Raw genomic sequence first — 14205 nt, forward strand, 5'->3', positions numbered from 1 at the left:
AATTCCAGCAGGCGATGATCGCTGTCGCCCAGGTGGTCGAGCACCCGCAGCCCCCTCACCAGGTCATCACCCGTGGCCAGCACTAGGTCCAACAAGACGTCCCCTCTGGTGGGGCTGTGCACCTCCTGGGTTAGATGGAGGTCCTGCACTCTGTCTAAGAACCTACGTGAGCGGTCAGACCTGGCTGACTGCTCCTCCCAGCAGATATCTGAAGCATTCCTTTTTCATGCATTTTATGTATTTTGTTCAGCCCAGTTTATGTTTTAAATTCTCTTCTTTAGGCTCATAAATACTCTTTTCTCAAGTCTTTAAGAAAACCAAGATTAATGTTAGTAAGAGAACTTATGGGCCAAGAGGGCAGCTTAAAAAGCATAAAATCCAGAGTAAAAGTTCATAAAATGCATGAATAAGCAATGTTTTTGCTTAGAGACCTAGAGTTAATTCACGAAACTAATGGATTGTATTAACTCAATGGTGCAACAAAGTATAAAAATAATCTTGTATTGAGGCATGTGTAGCTAGATGGATCATGCATTTTATATTCTGATATAACCCAATGCACCATAGAATCTATAACTACAAGAGTCCCTTGTGTCTGTAAATTTAACACGGCATTATTATTCTATCATTTAATTATGTTAATCAGCTTTTTCCAGAGTGCAGGAATCAAATGGACTTTGTTAGAATAACCTGGGTTCAAGTACTGGAACTAATGCAAGAATCTGTCCTGATTTCTTATTTTCAGTGGGGTTTTTAAAGTATGCATTTGTATTTGTCTGTGTATACACATGCACATACACTCTCCCTGTTCTGCCCCCCATGTGCATACATATTAAATCAGTTGAGCAGAGCATAGTTAGCTTTACATTAGAGAATCATTATCTAGGGACAAAGCAGCCTCTTACCTTGAGCAATGAACCAAGAGGAAAAGGAGAAATAAATTTGAACAAAGTGCTTTTCCAAGAAACTGATTTTGAACTATATGCTTGTTATGTACTATGACAATTCTGTTTTTTAGTTCCTGAAAATACCCATCATGAAACAGAGATAAATCAAATCATTATACAAAGAAGAACTTCCTTCATGATTACTGAATATCGTGTATCACAAATGGAAATTATATTCTTCATGTTCTATTCTGCAGTATAAGGGGTTTTTTGTTTGTTTTTTTACTAACCTTTTTGTTGCTAAGGATGACTGCTTTTAATGTAGGGCAGAACTACCCAAACAGCTCCATGGAGAGATATATGGTTAAGTGTTGCTATTTTATCATGTCTAGCTCACAAAAAAAGAGTCACAGATGGCAAAAAATATAGAAGCATTTTCTTGATATATTTTATACTACTGCAAATAGAATGAGGATAGAAAAGGGTGGAGTAGGAGTTCCAGTAGACAATGTCTCTGTTAAAATGTGTTCTGTCCTATGAAAGAGTTTGAGAAACTTTAAATGGAAACACTGGATCCTCTTACATTTCATGTGGGAATTCAGAAAAGTAGAATTCTCTCCTACTGCTCTTCTTGCTGACTATAGTTTTTGCATTAAATTCATCTTGTTAAATTCTACAGCATCCTTGAAAGTAACTCCACCCAATCAGAAAGACCCTGCTGAGTCACTATGACCTCTCATGTACCACAGGACTGATACTAAAGCATCTGCTTCTTCTTCATTGTTCCTATGATCATTTATGATTTGTTTTCTGCCTGCAACACAGGAAACAGAAAGAAATAAGCATTGCACATTGATGAAGAAATCCATAAACAAACACTGACTCCGGTGCAGGAAATTCGTCCTCAGCTGTGGAAGAAACACCCTATAGAAACCCCACCTCCTCCCTATGCACAAATTATTTATTATTGCTTCTGAACTTTTATTCAATTTGTTAACTGGAATCGCATTATACTTATTGCAGAGGTATCCAGCTATAATACAATACCTTGCAGCCCTTATGGTACCTGTTCCTTTTAGATCAAATTAAGAGATGTATTAAGCCATATAAATATATACAACAATGAATGCATAATAAAATACTAAAATAAAATTTGTCTATACCTACATTTATTGACATGTCATACACTGAAGTAGGGTCTGTAAATCCTTAACCATACAAATAGGCCCAGCTATCAGATTATTATTGATTTTGGCAGATCTGGTGTTTGTACATGCCCCTTTTTTGCCCTTTCTTGCCCTGCAACAGCGCGACTGCTTGCACAAGCAGGTGTTCTGTATACTTTAAAAGTCTTTCTGTTGCATCAAACTTAAAATTCTTCAGATGCAGTTTAAAGCGTCATGTCCATGGATTCATTGTGTGCAAACACAAAGGCACTCAAAAACATATAATGAGCCTCTTTGCCCACCAGATGGTGCTGCAACTTTTATGTAGCTCACCCCTTCAAATTGCTGCTGCTTTCTAATTGCCAGTTCTTTTCTTTTTTTTGCTGCAGCTTTTTTCTTATGCTGTGTGCCAGCTCCCTGTTCCCACAGCTGTGGGGCAGGGCATGGGGTAGAGGGCCCCAGGCTGGGGGACAGTGCAGGACCATCCCGCTGTCCTGCGGCACCAGCCAAGGATCGAGCTTTAGTCATTCAAAAACCTAGTACATGCAAACACTGATTCGATGCTCCAAAACTTAATTTATTCAAAAACCTAATACATGCCAACAGTGATGCAATGCTCCAAAATAAACAAGCTTAAATTTTATAAATCTATTTAATTTAATGAGGATTGAACCCTGTGACATGTAAAGGCACCCTATGTAGTTTTAATCGCGTTTCACAGTTACCTGTTCCTTGTGGTTCTCCTACATTTAAGATGATTCACAAGTAAATACAATATGGTTGTGGGGGGGGGGGAAGCTTTTAAGAAGATGGAGAAACAGGTATAGAGTAAATACAATGCCACTAATGCATATGTTCAGAGAGACGGTCCATGGACAGAAAGGTACAAAAGCGCACACTGCCTGAGTATAGTAAATGCAGAATGAAAGGCAGAATTCTCTTACTTCAAAGTTTAAACTCATAAAAGGAATATTTTTTTTGGTTGTTTTAGGTTTGTAAAGATCATAGCAAAAAATGGTTCAGCTTAACTTTGTATTGTTTTGGCTGAGAAACTAAAACAAATAGTCTTTGAAATGTGTTTAGTTTCTCAGATGGACTCAATCATTTATCTAAGTGTCTGAAAGAAGAGTATATGTTACTTGATTTTTGCAAACAGTTCTTCCATGACTTATGGAGCACTTGGTTGTTCTGTTTCTTTTCCATTGAACCCTATTTGTGTAGAGGTATGCAGTTTCATTAATAGATGTGAGGCTGTTCCACACAGCTGCAGTAGTACCCTATTTGAGAACATTTGACATACATTGCAGTAGTACAACACTGGTTCTCAGCCAGGGTGATGCCAAAAGTTATGGAGCAGTACCTCAAATCTAAAAAGATTGAGACCCACGGCTAATTTAGTCTCCAATCTTTACTAATTGGAGAAGTGGCAGGTCATCATTTTATTTGAACATATGAGAATATAGCACAAATTAATTGTGATCATGTGAATTCATGACAGGCAAGAGACAGACAGAATGAAGTTAAAGATAAAAGTTGAATCCCATATTAATAAAAAAGGTTAGGTATATTCTGGTAGAAATGTTAAAGAAAATATATTTATTACAAAGGGAGCAAAGCTAAAATCTTCTTCAATGTTTCTAACAGAAAATAGATTTAAAATAACTTGATGTTTATGGTGATATAGTAAAGAACAGATGCTATCAGATGTCTTCTAATATTTAGCCATTATCCTAAAATAAGTTTATTACAAACAGATTTTAATCTCCTTCCTCTATTCAAAATCCTCCCAGTTACCACTTTTCTTCATCCTTATGGAAAATACCACTACTCCCCGCCCCAACCCCAGGTCTGTAACTTAGATATCATCTTTGACTCAGCCTGATTGCATCAATGTAAAAAAAGATCCATTTCTTAACTATTATTGATTTTTTTCTCAGCATGCTATCACTAAGATATAGTCTTTGCTGTCCATCCAGTTAAAGCACTTGTCCATGTTCTCATCATCTTCTTCAAATCTAGCTTTCACAAAGGCTACAGAAAATTTGACAGCTATTAGGCTGTTGGTATGCTGACAGCTCTGCCTATCATGCTGACCAGTACTATTTCATTGATGACTTGCATCCTTCCACCTTGTTTTTCTTATTTTATGCTTAGGTTGTAAGCTATTTGGCACTAGGATCCCAAGAGACTGAGAGAAAATGTGGGGGAGGTCATTGTATAACACTAAGAATGCCAGTTTCTCTGCCTTGAGAAACATGCTATTATCAATGTACAAAAATTTTATTCTAATACAATTAGCTACAACGCCATTGGACATGTCTACATGTGCTTTTATGCGTGCCTAAACTTAATGTGCATTTGCCTAATGCACATTAAGGCAATTTAGGCACGCATCTACCTATGCATGTGCTAATGCGCTCTAATACAGGTGTGTGGACCAACTTGGGACTAAAGTTAGTCCCAAGTCAATGGAAACACTCTTTGTTAATGTGCATTAGCATATCTACATGTTTGCTAGTGTGATTTAGCTATGTGCACCTAAATTTAATACCTCCTTTATGCAGGTATCATATTCAAGCATGAATAGCCTAAAATTGTCATTTTTAAGGTGCATTAAGAGTGTGCACATGTTCATGCATGCCCTTAATGTACCTTAAATCTGGCTAAAGTGCCTTAAATCGGCACATGTAGATGCGCCCATTGTCATTCAATCTACTTTCAATTAATGTCTATTTTGAAAACCAAATGTCTATGAATAAACTTTAGTTATAACTTTCCCTAATAATTACTGGCAGCACTTGCTGTGCTCTTTGAATTTACTACCTACAAATTAATTTTACTTTTTTGCATAGAAGCACAAAGTTCCCTGGAGATGAAGTATTTGAGTTAAGGTAGATTTCATGGCAGATAAAATGCTCCTGGGAAATGATCAGATAGACAGGGGATAACTTTTAAAATTCCTACCTGGAAGAAATTTCTTATGACTTTAATGGTTACCTCCAGTAACAGGGAGCCTAGGGCTTCTATTACTTTAAGGGAAAAAATTGCAGCAAATAGAGTCCAGGCAGTGGAATAGAGGTTAGCTGCAAAGGAGGGGGCACCAGGGAAGCACTATTACCTAGAGCGGGACATGCACATTAAGGAAAAGGGGCAGCAGCAGCCAGTCAAAGGAGCAGCGCCCAGAGTAAGCTGGCCGCAAGAGAGCAGGCGATTAGATGCCAAAGGCTAGGAGTACTTATTGCCAAAGTAGCTACACTATAACAGAAAAATAGGGGAAAACCTAGCCAGGCAACCAGGATGTAACTGGGACACTAATTGCAAGTGCCCATGAAAAGTATGTGTCGGGCCCTAATGAGAAAAACCTGAAGGTGACAGGGAGAAAGGCGCAGGGTTTGGGAAAGGATATAAATGTAGGACCTAAGCCAGGGAGACAGTCTGACCCTGGAGACTGCAGAAGAAGGAGATGCAGAGAAACTCCTAACAGACACTTGGGCTACCTGGGCCAGGCAGTTAGAGTACTGCTGACCTAAACGGAAACATGACTTGGGGTAAGGGGCAGTTATATGTGTCAGCCATGGAACTGCTGTTTGGTTTATGATACCGTGAGGAGTTTGTGTTATAGCAAGAGAACTTGTTCTTTTGTTACAGTTATGACTGGCAGTTTGGGTTTGAACTCCTAAGGGTGAGGGGAGGCTCCAATAGTGCCTGAGGGGCACGTGTTCATTGTGAGCTTTGCCAGGGACTGGGGGCTCAAGGCTCAGAAGTAGCTTGGGTTAAATGGGCTGGTAGCCAAAAGCAAGGCTGAAGTTTAACCTGGGCTGAAGTGACCTGAGCGGGGTGGAAAGAGCACCCAGAGCAGGATAGAGATAAGGTCCAAGGCAGGATGAGAGCCAGGGCCAGGGGCTTAAAGCCCAAGAGGGGTGAGAAAAAGGGCCAGGGACCCAGGGGCAACATGGGGGATGCACGTGGGTGCACATGCACCACCTGCACATGGCAGTTCACCCCTTGCAAACAGGCACCGCCAGCGCAGCCGTGCCCCCCCCCAGCTGCTGGGGGCATGCACTGTTCATGCAGGGACCTTGGGCATGAGACCAAGGGCATGGACCCACATCCTAGGGAAGCAAGAGAAGACTAGGAGCCCCACAGCCTAGGGCCAGGGGCCAAAAACTGCAAAGTATTAACACAGTGTTAATATTTTTGTGATCAATTTGAATCTGTTTGTCTGCTTTGGACTCTGTCCACTAGTTCATTTCTCATCACATTTACTCTAAACCTCTGCATAGTTTTCAGCAGCTACCATATTTTCTTTAAGATCTCAGGGGAGAAAAACTGCCTCTCATCCCAAATGTTGACTATATCCCCATTGATTTAAGACTCAGAATGCTGTTCAGGACTCATGACAGGTTTACAATGTGTAATAATGAGGTTCAAACTGAAAATCCGTGCAATGAGAAAGGGAAAATATATTTGATGGAAAATGTATATCCTGTGCTTGGTTCAAACCCTGGAAGATCCCAGGGGTTGAATATCAGTATCTCCTGTAGTATTCTGTGTACCAATACCATTATTTTTGTTACCTCTCTATACTTGGTGATAATAGAGTTGGCTTTATCATAATTTACTAATTTCATTCAAAAAGGTCTGACTTCCTTTAAAGTTACTTTGGTTCTGGTAAGATGCAAAGAATTAGCACATATCGTGTTTTTAGAAACAGAAAGGAGATCATTTGAGTAGTAACTAAAAATCAACTTTAATCCAGAAAAAAAGGATTAGAGACATAAAAGCTGTTCCTTTTGTATGGCGGCTTGTTTGCTCTTTGACTTTTCAGCTATACTGCCATCAAAGCAGCTGGGTCACAGAAGCAGCGTGAATCTATGTTATGAGGGGTCTCAGGCACACTGAAGACATTCTGCTTTCCTCTGGGTATTCTCTGAGAAGCAAACTGACTCAGATTTTTCCCCCTGAATTGGAGAAGTAAGCCAAAGGATAAGCAGTTATAGCAGACAGATCCATCACTATTGGGAGGCAGTGGCTTAAATGCCTCATCAGGGTGCAGCCATCATTTGTCACTTGCACTGATGCTCTACAGGAAAGGGTGGACAGGTTCACTGCCCTTAAGCTCCATCCCTGTCCAAAAACCAATTCCTATACATTTATGGAGGGATTAAGTTTTTGTCCTTTGTAGCTTGACTTTGGGAGACAAGAATCAGAATCCAGGATACATGAACTCATTACTACCTAGGAGAACTTTTACAATCTTCACAATTTTCTTTGCCTGATGCAGGGTGCCTGTGCCTGAAAGCTGGCAAATAAAGAACATTTTTTTGCAACTATCTAGTTGGTCTAATAAAAGATATCACCTCTACCACAAGTTTTGATTCCTTTTGCCTCTTGACTAGTGGCTCCCAACATTTTTGCTGTGATCCTAAATCCAGGTTGTGACCCTAAATCTGGGTCATGACCCACACCCCTGCTGCCAACTGACTCATGCCCAGCGGTGGCAGCAGAGCCTGGGTCGGACCAGGATCATGGGGGGCAGCAGCGGTGAGAGCCACACGGACCATGCGCCAGGACAGCCCCACAGTCAGATGGGGCAAAACAAGGGGCGGACCCCCCCACAACCCTGATTTGGGTCACGCCCCGAGGTTTGGGATCCACTGCTCTAGACCAATATGGCAATGTCCTGGACACCTGACACATGGAAGATATTGAATTTTAGCTGCTTTTTGAAATGATAAGTTCCTAATTTTACAAGAAGAAAGCAAAATTTACCACCTGAAACCTGAGACCCTGTTCCTGCCTTTGTTTGAGCTAACCTACATTCCAGCAGAGCACAGAGATACCTCTCCACAAAAGAGATTCCTGGCCAGAAGAGCATTCTATCTTTCCACTCTTCTATAAAATATGAAACATCATAACCAGAAGGAAATATGATTCTACATCCTGCTTACCACCAGGCAACTTTGCAATAAAAAGACTTTTCCAACTTTTCTCTGAACCTAATTTGCACATAATGAACTGTTTCAAACAGGAGCTCTTCTGTGAAATACGAATTTTCATTTCTACATAGGAGAATGTTTACCATTTTTACAATCTCTTATGCCTGATGAAGGGTGCTTGTGCCCGAAAGCTTGCAAATAAAGGAATTGTTTTGCAAATATCCAGTTGGTCATAGTCAAAGATATCACCTCTGCCATGAGTTTTGATTCCTTTTGCCTCTAGACCAATATGGCTACGCTACAACCTGGATACTTAAACTCAAGGAAGACATTTTTCCTATGGAAAACACGTATTTCAAAGAGGTATATGGTATACTTTTTCATCTTAATTTAAAAGCAAGTTCCAGCCATATGATGATTGTATTTTTCATCAGTAAATCTCCATTACTAGTTGCACATGAATACATCTGGTACCAGGGAACAGGTGATAAATGATTTGGCTAATATTTGTGAACTGTATTTTTTTGTTGGTTAGACTGCACATGCATGCACACGGTTTACACATACTGCCAAATTAATTGAAAAACTTTTTAAACCTCAAGAAAGAGAACACAAAACCCTCATGTAAAACACAAGGTTATATTTTGAAAATATTTATTCTAAACAGGTAAACACTCCTACAAGATGGAGAACTTCCAATATTATTGCTTGTATACAATAAGAATAGAAGAGGTTGAGCAAAGTTTCTTATAATTACATAAACCCTTTTTATTATACTTCTAATGTTATGGTTGTTAAGGGAAAATTGTTTTGTCTCATAATGAACTGTAGGTTCTCAATGGGAAGAAAAGCTTATGAGCAATAAAACTCGAGGTTCATCAGCTCCATTTATAACGACCGAAGCTGAGTCAATCCCACTATTTCTAACTTGGTTTTAAGTGTCTAAGGTAACAACGTTACTATCTACCTATTGAACAAATAAATATTAAATGAATTGAAAAAGTAGAAGAAAAGCATGGAATGCAATTAAACCAATAAGGGAGAAACTTAGGGATGGATTTTTTATTATTATTATTATTATTATTTTTAAATGTGGGTTCCTAATGATCTGAGTCTCACTGGTTAATTATATAGACAAACACCACATACTATCCCTTTTCCAATATTCATATCCCTTTTCCAAGTTGAGACATCCAATGGGCATCATAACCTTTTATTTTGTTCTTCGCTCAGCTTAAGTACAGGGCTTAAGAAAGAGGCTGGGGATTCCATCTTAGATTTAAATATTTTATGCAAGTTTATCAGTTTTATTCCCTAAATCTTTTAATCCCACTCATGTATAATATTCAAACTTCCTATATTAAAATATAAAACTAAACCAAGCACAGTTTATATATGCAGTAACTGAGAGATTATTGCTTAGCAGCTGGTTTTAGGGATTGAAGTATGGTATACAACATTTTAATCTGAATTTAATACCTCTTATGACATTTTTATAACTTTTGTAGAACTACTGTGTATTCACTATTTTACTTTTGGTGCCAACAAGCATATGGCACAAGCATTTTCTTCACTGAAAGGAATTGTTAATTTACATTCTTCCAGCGTTTCATGAAGCATCTCCAGGTTAGTAGAAAAATAGACAAAAATATTTGCATACATTCTGACTATTGTAATTTAAATGGTGGAATCTACTTTCCTAAAAGCTGAATTTTTTTCCTCTCATGTGTTCTTACAAATGCACAAGTAACATTAGTTACCATCTTATGTTTGTGTATAGTATTTACTTGTTTTGCAAGGGAAAGAACAGAGTACCTGGATTAAAGCAAAGAACAGGTAGGAAGATAGCTACATTTTGACCTATCTCTGCAAACCTTCCTTAAATGTAGCCTACAATAACATACATACCTAAGTACCTGAAGTACCACATAAGCATAAATTATCTCCAAGACAATTCATGCAGTACCAGTAGAGTGATCAGTGTGAAATGTGACATTTCTTCAAGGGCTATGAAGCATCATTCAGATCCTGTGAGCTACAGTTCACAAGTGGAAATAATAGTGGGAGCACCAATACAGATAGAACAGTCCAACTCTTTAATGCCCATGTTACCTAATCCAACAGTCATTGAAACTGGTAGCTATAGAGGCAGCTTACCAAAAATATTCCTGCCATTGCTACTGGAGGTTGAGCCCTCAAGTAATTAACAGCGGTGGGACATATATGGGAGATAAAGTGCAGGTAGGTCTAGAGAATTCAGAAGCATGCAAAGAAATGCAAAACCTTTGAACAAATTTACTTACAAATTAGTTCAATGCAAAAAGAGACTTCCCCTGCCCATCATTTCAAAACCCCTATTCAACAGTTGTAGTGCTTTTTCAAACTTGCTTGTAAGTTTTGGAAAGAGAGGATAAATCCTGTCACCCTTGCAGTGTTCTTGACACAAAACATAATTAGCTGGGTTTTGAGCAGGACAGATGAATTTCACCCTCTGTGTGCTTAGGTGACTGTCAGAAGACTTTAGATGTCAAAACTTAATCGTTGTATGACTTTCAAAGTCTCCTTTGAACCTGTCAGGTTTTTAGGCTATTGTGAAGACTTATTGTCTCAACTCTCAGGGCTGCAGGTTTCACTGAAGAACTTTCAATGCATTTGTTGCAGAGCTGTACAAAATTCAATAGCTGCAATTTGTGTGCCACTTCATTTTGGGCTCATTTGCTTTCTACTCTCCTCAGTTTGCTTATAGTTTAGAGTTCAAAGGACCCCAAAATTTAGAGAGATGAATTTTAATGATTTGGGTATTAAATGCTTACTTTTTAATACTAATCTGATGTGGACCCCTGGTTTAATTTAATTTTCCTATTTGTTAAAGGAAATTAGGTCTTCCCTCAACAGACTCTTCTGAGTGTTATGGAGTGGGGGATACTCATCCCTGTTGTAGCTATTTAATTCACATATGACACAAGTAACATCCCTCATAATGAATCCAAAATAACCACATTCATTTGAAATAAACTTGACTGGCAAGATTTTTTGTGGTTTCCTTTTGAAACATCAATCCTGTCCAAGGTCATGGGCAGACCTAGGATTTTGAAAAGGGGGTGCACATGGTGTGGTACATCATCACATATAACACAACACATATTTTTATCCAGGTAAAAAGAAACTAGAAGCTTTTACTAATGTGCTAGGGGCCTAGGTATACATTATTCAATTTAAAATCAAAGCAAAAATGTTATGCAAATGTGAATTAATTTGCTATGTCATATATTATGTATTTTATAAATGCAACAAACTAAACCAGAATTATCAAAAGAAGTTGTCTCTCTAGTCAAGTAGTCATTATTATAATTAAATGTACATCTCTTTTGGATACATCAAACAAAATCAATCTTTCATGAGCATCTTGACAGTACATCCAATGCTTCACTAGAAGTTATTTCTGTACCGGAGTTAATGTTTCCACACCTGTATTAATGTTTTTTGCTGGAGTTAACAACAGTTCACAGGGCTATGAAATAGGAGCTATATTGCCAGGAGCAGCTAACAGAAAGAAGAATTGGAGAAGAAAGGCTACTTTGATTAATGGAATATTAAGACCATTACAAAAATGGAGAGAGGGTCATTAATACATTGTGGAGTGAAAAGTTTACAAGGAAGCAGATTATTATGAGCCATGTAGTCAAGTGGCTCCCTCACTGAATAGATATTTTTCCAGACAGTGGGTGCATCTACATGTGCAATTAATGCAACATGAAATACTCTGGAACACTTCGCGCTGGAGTACACTTCTCCCAGGCACAGTGTTTATACCTGTGCCTGAGACAGCACAGCAGCACTTTGAGCTGGAGTGGAGCAGCTCCAGCCTGGCAGCAGGCTCATGGGGTCAGCCCTGAGTGTTGGGTGGCAAAGGGAATGGCTGGGGCATGAGAGTGCCAAAACTGCAGAGCCATTTGTCTGACCCTGCCAAGCCTGCTGCCAACCTGGGGCTCCCCTGCCCCAGCTAAGTGTGCTGCTATCCCAGTCACTGTCCACATGTGCATTGCAGATCAGAAAATGACTCTGTTGTAAGAAAGTACTGTCTCCTACAGTACTATCTTATAGTGGAGTTAATTAATTTATTGTGCCCCTAATGCTGGCACATGTGTAGATGGTGATGCTTTTCTGCGGTGCTAATTAGTCAACTCCACAGTAAAGTGCACACATAGGTGCTTGTTTGTTTTAAATTTTGGGTGGACCAGGAATAAAAGTAGGGTACAAGTATACTACTGCAGCCCCCTGGTCCCTCACTGTCCCAGGCTTACTCAAAGCTTAAGCCAAGTTTTCAAAGGATTAGCAAACCACCTCAGTCCTGCCTTGATCTTTGTTGTAATAAAATTTGAGACCCAGATGAGTTTTATCTGGTTTCATTGTTTTCTTGAAAAGTCTTTGTACAGGCCAATATGAGGTATCTGATTAATAAAAAGAAAGGGAGGCTTAGCAAGGAATTTGAATAAATGATACAGTAATTACTTATTGCCTTGCTTTTTCTTCAAGAATAGACTAGAAACAACTGAAGCATTTTTAATTCCTCTGCTATTAAATAGTCTGGCAAATGGAAAGGTTCTGATGGAAATGATATGCGGTGAATGTAAAACCAGCAAATAAATGATCTCTAGATTCCTATTCTTTAATGTGCACCTAAGCATTTAAAGTACAAATCTTCTTAATTTTTTTCTGTAAAACAGAAGCACTGACCTGTGCCAGAATTTCATGAGTGTCAATTAAAGAAAAGAGGTATTTTATTTGAGGGGTGATGCAATCAGGTAATGGTTGTAATAGTAACAGCAAAATATAACAATGGAGGTCGTCTTTAAAGAAAGAATGTCACAGCCCCATTAGTCTGTTCATAGCATAACACATGCAGATTTGTTTTCACCCATGTGGAATATAAGCATGCAGTTTGGGAAGGCCTTCCCATAGCACATCTGCATGTGATATGCTATGAGTAGCCTAATGGGATTGTGATAATACCCTCTTTAAGGAGGACCTGCATTGTTATATTTCACTGTTACTATTACATCTCTTGACTGACCTATACAGCTCTCCCAGTCAGATCCTGAATATTGCTAGGGTGCCATTGGCTAGCTGTATAGTTATCAGGTTCACTGTCTCACTAGTTTCCCCTTCCTTAGACATAAACATTAGTAATTATCTTTAAAATACTGATGATATAACATATATAGTACATCAAAATTAGCAATTTCTAGTGTTTGGTCGGGGGGAGGTTCATATTTCAAGCTTCATCTTAAGCTGACCTTATAGAGGCCATTAGCATAAGCATACTTTTAAATACAACAAGCATTCCAATTCTCAGTCCTATGGTGACTTTGTTCTATAATATGTACAATATAGGACTATATTTTTTCATACTTAACCTGACATCTTAAAAAATGTTATGCTGCATGTGGAAGAGCCCCGACCCTAGAAAGCCCCGGGACTTACCAGGCCGGCCGGAGCACGCCCGGCCCGCGCAGGCAGCGCAGGGGCGCGGGACATGAAGATCGTGACATGGCCAGAACAGGGGCCGGGAACCCGGAGGGCAATCTCCGCGCGGGCTTGGCGGCCTGCGCCTTAATTAATTTTACCAGGTGCGGCGAGGAGTGGGCGGATTTAAAAGCCGCACCGGTGCGCAGCAATGGGGGCCGGAAGGAGCCGGAGGAGGAGGAGCTTCATGGCAAGGGAACGGCAGCGTGGCGGACGTCGGACCCGCGCCCGGTGAGGACCTTCTGGAGCCGGGTAGGGCCCCTGCGGGCAAGCTGCCAGGGGTGGAAGGCCCTCGGGGCCGCTGATCGAGTTGTGGACATGGGGAGTGCGGGAGCTCCCCTCCCGAACCACAGACAGAGCGGCCAGTAGCCAGAGGCGGCAGAGGCGGGCTGAGCCGGGAGGAGCGGTCCCAGAGCTGGAACTCTGGCGGGAGCAGTGGGCCCTGGCCGCGTATAAGAAACCCCGGAGGGGAAATCACCGAGCGACCCAGGGTCGCTAAAAAGACTCTGCACTAAACAAGGGACTCCCTAACCTCGCAGGGGTAAAGGGGAGCAGTACTGGGATGGACTTTACGGAGGCCCGGGCGAGGGTGTAGGGGAGGCAGGAGCCCTCGAGGACCCCATACCGGACTGGACCAGGGTCAGGCGACAGGTGCGCGCCAAGAGACACTGAACCAATACCATCAAA

Source organism: Crocodylus porosus, unplaced genomic scaffold (genome assembly GCF_001723895.1).
Source record: "Crocodylus porosus isolate Cpor-Errol unplaced genomic scaffold, CroPor_comp1, whole genome shotgun sequence".
NCBI classification, from domain to species: domain Eukaryota; kingdom Metazoa; phylum Chordata; order Crocodylia; family Crocodylidae; genus Crocodylus; species Crocodylus porosus.